Below are 5,986 nucleotides of genomic sequence, written 5' to 3' on the forward strand. Positions count from 1 at the left end.
ACATTTTATCAGAAAACTGACCCCATTCCATTTGCATACATGTACAGTGGAAGATGAGATCTCATGAGATTCCACGAAACTACACCTTATAAATCCATGATTGCCATCTTTAATTTCTCTTTCTCTCAGATCCCATCCGAAGGTAATTTGTATAACCACACGACACACACACACGGGGGCGCTTTCCTCTTTGATTATTACATTCAACTCCACAGAAAACGCGACATCTAATGAGGGTCTGTGTAATTCTCTTGAAACAGGTAAGTAATACAAGAAGCATCCCCCAGATTGATAAAATGTATTTTGGACATCTATTTTCATTTATCTTGTTCAAATAAAGTGCATGCGTTTGGAGTATTAGAGTTATTTGTGGCGTTTGAATTGGATATGTTGGCAGTCCATAATGCGTGTCTGCACTGTTGAATGTAAGTTGAGCTGCATTGTTTTTGGGTGCGTCTTGTCTGCAATTTTGAAGAAATTAATTTAACTGTGTTCTACACGGTGGAGATGAGTGCAAGTAAGTCTGGATAAGTATTAGAGCGTTTTAATTAATAATCTCTTAATGGAGTTAATGAACTTTCAATTATTGTGATTACTCGTGGACGTGGACTATGGTCGAAGTAAAAAGTACAAGTTCTGCATAATTAGTCTGCAGATTTCAAGAAACAAATTCAAGTGGGTGTGTACTTATGTTAGAATGTGTTATTCGAGTTGATGTGTTCTCATGTGAAGTCGATCAGCAAATGTTCTGTTGATTAATTTAGCAATGCATATGCAGCTGTGCTCGTTTTAATCGTTTTGAACGATTGCTTCTATAGTGTCGTCAGTAATGACTTAGTTGGTCGAATTTCTGGGCAGTTTTGGACTAAATCGATGTCTGGAATGACAGAATTTTGGGCTTGTTATAAAAGTCCGTCTTTGGGTTACAATAAATGGGACAAAAAAGGTCGAAACAACAAAAGGAGTTATCAATAAACTAGATGCAGAAATGTAAATCAAAATGGGATAGTTTTATTGATATAAAGAAATAAAAGCTGTTGCTTTTGCTTCCCAAAGCGCAGTCAACTTTTTAAACTTTTCTTATAGCAGTTAAAAAAACAAGGAAATAATAATAAAACGAGTACATAAATAAGGGTCGATTCATCAGATACATTTCTTTAAGAAATAGTTATTACTTTGAGCGGCAAAGATTACTTTATCATCCCAAAACATAACGACAAAATGAAGATAAATTGAAACTAGTATCGCTTTTCAACCAAAATAAAAAGCAGTCTTGTAGAAAGCTGAAAAAGAAATGACATGCAAAAAGATAAAATAGTTTTTCTTAAGAATTTCTTAAAATTTCCGCTTCTTCACAGTCTTTCTGTTTCCTTTTAAATCTTTTAAAATAAAATATCACATGGTACAAGTTCTTGCGTTTACATAAAAATCTTAGAGGATAGTGTATTACATAATCATAATCCAGCCGTTAGTGCATCTTAGATTTATCCAACATAATATCAACAAGGTAGAAAAAGTTAAACGACCTGCCATCTCATCAGCTGATACGATGGAAAGACTATGTTGAAGACACCAAAATCAAGGACACAAAAACTGGTAAATCAACTGTTAGAGTGCTGTGATGAAACTTTGCGCTGACCTTACAAGATCAGCTGGCGGATCCCTGACAAAAAATCTCAAGAAGATGTTCTAACAGCCACGAGAGTCCTGGCAGTGCATGAGGAAAATACAATGGTGGCTCGGGTTACGGTGAACAATATGACACAAAACCGTGAAGAAACTGCACTCATTTGGTGCTCGTCTCCGTGGACAAGCAGGAGTATGCAAATTCCTAATACCGTGCCCCAGCTGCAACCATGAAGTCAACTACACAGATGCAATCCTACGTGATGTGCTTGTTCGTGGACTCAATGACTCTAACATTCAGCTAGACCTCCTTGGGGACAGAAATCAGAGCATGACTCTTGAACAAACTTTTCAGTTCGTTGAATCCAAGGAATCTGGTAAACGCTCTGCATCCAAACTACTTGATTCCCAAGGAGCCGAAGCAGCACGTAGCACATATCGTCGCAACAGAAATGCTGCACGTGTCGTAACCAAGAAAACTGAAAAACAAGAGACAGCATGCACTTATTGTGGAAAGAAAGGTCACAGTGCCAGAGCAACTCTCCAACTTCGCAAGAAAGAGTGTCCAGCATACGGTCAGACCTGCAACAACTGCAGAAGAATGAACCACTTTGAGGCTGTGTGCAGAGGCAAACAAAAAGTGACGGACACTAAGATTGAACATGAAAGTACTGTATTTGATTCCCTCTGTGCTGCAACCAGTTATAACAAAAACTATGACAGACATGTTGTTCATCTAGACCACCACCTGTACAATCAGCTATCAAACACCTGGGTGCACCAGTTATCACACCCCCAACCTTTCATTCAAGTCACTGCTCGTGTTGATCCCAAAGACTACGACCACTTTGGCATAGACTCAAAGATCACACCAAAGCCAAAGACAACTACCATCACTGATATGGCTGACACATGCTACCAAAGTTGTCTAGCCCGTACCAAAGTGCTGCATCGACTCAGTATCTCAGAGAAACACTTAATTCCCGTGACAATGAAGATGCATCCTGCTAACAATGTCGGCATAAGAATTCTTGGAGCAGCTATTCTCCGCATCTCCGGCAAAGGAACCAGAGGGAAACCTATGAAGCGCCCCAAATTGTGTACGTGACTGACAAATCCGACAAAATGTTTCTAAGCAGAGAAGCATGTGCAGCACTTGGCATGATTACACATAACTTCCCAACCATCGCTGAATCAACGAGCAACAGTCAAGCAGCAATGAACACTATCAGCCAATGTGTGGTTCCCCCATGTCCACAGGAAGATAAGAGCAACCCTGCACTGCAAATCCAGTCACAATCAACATCTTCTGAAGACCCTATGTCCACCTCGTAAAGACAGTGACAAGTGTAAGTACCCCAAACGTGAATCACCACCCCCTCCACCGCCGGCTCTGCCATTTCCTGCAACTGAAGCTAACCGAGAGAAACTCCAACAGTACCTACTAGACAGGTACAAATCCAGTACCTTCAATACATGTCGGCATCGACCACTTCCTCACATGGCAGGCCCACCGATGCGGCTCATAGTCGACCCCAAAGCTACACATGTCTCGCATCACACACCTGTTCCAGTACCACTACATTGGCAGGATGAAGTGAAAGCAGTTCTAGATCAGGATGTTCAACTTGGCGTCATCGAGTCCGTCCCAGTTGGACAACCGGTCACTTGGTGTCATCGCATGGTAGTCTGCACAAAGAAGAATTGCACTCTGCATCGAACCGTAGACTTCCAAACACTCAATGCTCATGCAGTGAGGGAGACCCACCACACGCAGTCCCGATTTCATCAGGCTCGCTCCATCCCATGCCACACTAAAAAGACTGTCTTTGATGCCTGGAATGGATATCACAGTGTACCCATTAGAGAAGAGGACAAACATCTCACCACCTTCATCACACCGTGGGGCAGGTACAGATATAAAACTGCACTTCAAGGATACATAGCCTCTGAGAATGGCTATATCCGCCGCTTCGATGAAATCGTCGTCGACAGTCCTGACAAAAGAAAGTGTATTGACGACGCTCTTCTTTGGTCAAACAATATCCAGAAACAATATTCAATTCTCTATCTATATAAAAGCCAAGTACGTCCAAGGATGGAGTACTGCTGCCATATCTGGGCAGGAGCTGCTAAAAACAGCCTATCCTGCCTTGACAGAGTACAAAATAGACTTCGTGGCTTAGTGGGGGATGCCCTTTTCTCTACCCTGCAACCTCTCTCCCACAGAAGAGACGTTGCGAGCCTATCCTTGTTTTATCGTAATTTCCATGGCAGGTGCTTGTATGAACTCCAATCTCTGGTCCCCCTCGCCAATCTTTCACGAAAAACACCCGTCTAGCTGAATCCACTGTGAAAAATTTCCCCCACTCTATATCTGTGCCTAAATCAAAATGTGGATTCCATGAACAACGCTTCTTTCTTAGAACTTCACGCCTGTGGAACTCTGTTCCGTCTGCCTGCTTCCCACCTGACTACAACTTGGATGTCTTCAAGTCCAACGTTAACAAATTCCTAATGAACCACCCCCTTAAGTAAACACTTCATCAAATCTCCACACTAACGTAATGTACTTGCAATAACCCTTATCCCTGAGTGGCTTCCGGGCCTTGATAAGTGGTGATCACTGTGTAAGAAAAAAAAAAGAAGTTTCCTTCAATCCTGTATCTGGCTGGAAACTTGTGGAAAGAACGGTATCATCTTGAACCCGGAGAAATTTATCTTTGCTCAAGACACTGTAGAATTTGCTGGCTTTGAAACTACTCCAGACAGTGTGCGGCCATGTAGTCGCTATCTTGAAGCAATCTTAGACTTTCTTTCACCGAAGAACATCACGGACATGAGATCATGGTTTGGCCTCGTAAACCAGGTATCATACGCCTTCAGCATGACTGACAGGATGCAAGCATTCAGACAACTGTTGAAACCTGGAACTTCATTCAACTGGGACGACACACTGGAACGTCTTTTTCAGGAGTCAAAAGCAGTCATCATTAGTGAAATTGAACATGGTGTCCAGATATTCGACAAAAACAAACGAACTTGCCTAGCTACAGACTGGTCGAAGAATGGCATTAAATTCTGGCTGTTCCAAAAGCATTGCACATGCATCAAAACTATTCCCTTCTGTTGCCGAGACGGGTGGAAGATAACTCTTATTGGCAGCAGGTTTACCAGCCCCACAGAATCCAGGTACGCACCCGTCGAAGGTGAAGCCCTTACAGTTGCTGACGCCTTGGAGAAAGTAAGATACTTTGTTCTGGGATGTGACAAGTTGATCATCGCAGCAGACCACAAACCCCTGATCAAGCTTTTTGGGGACAGATCACTGGAGGACATTCCCAATTCAAGACTTCGCAATCTGAAGGAAAAGACCATAAGGTACAAGTTCACAATGCTACACGTGCCTACTGCCAAACAATGTGCTGCCGATACCGTATCTCGCCACTCAGTTGGAAGGCCTGACAATATGGTTCTCATTGATGACATAGCCTTTGTTGATGGCTACAGCTGGAGTGAGGTGCCACAAACCATCCAAACATTGCAGCACAAAGCCTCGGATGTTACAACCGGAGAACCAGACACTGCCTCGCAATGTGGTGAACCCATATTCTACTCATCAGCCTTGTCTTCAGTCACATCATTGCAGTGTATCTCCTGGGACAAGATTAGAACTGCAACAGCCAGCGACGAGGACATGTTCAAGCTAGTACAGCAAATTGAAAGTGGAATGTCAGACATCCGAAATGATCTGCCACCTTCCTTGAGAGAATACCATCAGTTCTGCAACCACCTTTCCACCGTTAATGGTGTCATTATATACAAAGACATGATGGTGGTTCCATCGTTACTGAGAAAAGATGTGCTTACAGTATTGCACTCTGCACATCAAGGCATTTCATCCATGACGTCAAGAGCAGAAACCTCTGTGTTTTGGCCTGGTATAAGCAATGACATCACCAAACTCAGAAACTCTTGCAATCATTGCAACCGAAATGCTCCATCTCAACCAAGTGCACCAATGCCACCTGTCTACCCCTTGTATTTATTTCAGTGTGTATGTGCGGACTTCTTCGACTACAAAGGCGATAATTACCTAGTGATTGTTGCAAACTAGCCCATCGTTTAAAGGGCACACAATGGTGCCTCTGGCCTCATTGACTGTTTACGACGCACATTCGTCACATTTGGAATAGCATATGAGTTATCTTCAGATGGCGGCCCAGAATTTACAGCTTCAACAACCAGAGATTTCCTGAAGACCTGGGGTGTGCATCACTATCACATTATCAGAGGAATAAATACAAGGGGTAGACAGGTGGCATTGGTGCACTTGGTTGTAGCTTTTCCACATAGCAAC

The sequence above is a fragment of the Euprymna scolopes genome, chromosome 16, assembly GCF_053919585.1.
Source record: "Euprymna scolopes isolate OS-2025 chromosome 16, ASM5391958v1, whole genome shotgun sequence".
Taxonomy (NCBI): domain Eukaryota; kingdom Metazoa; phylum Mollusca; class Cephalopoda; order Sepiida; family Sepiolidae; genus Euprymna; species Euprymna scolopes.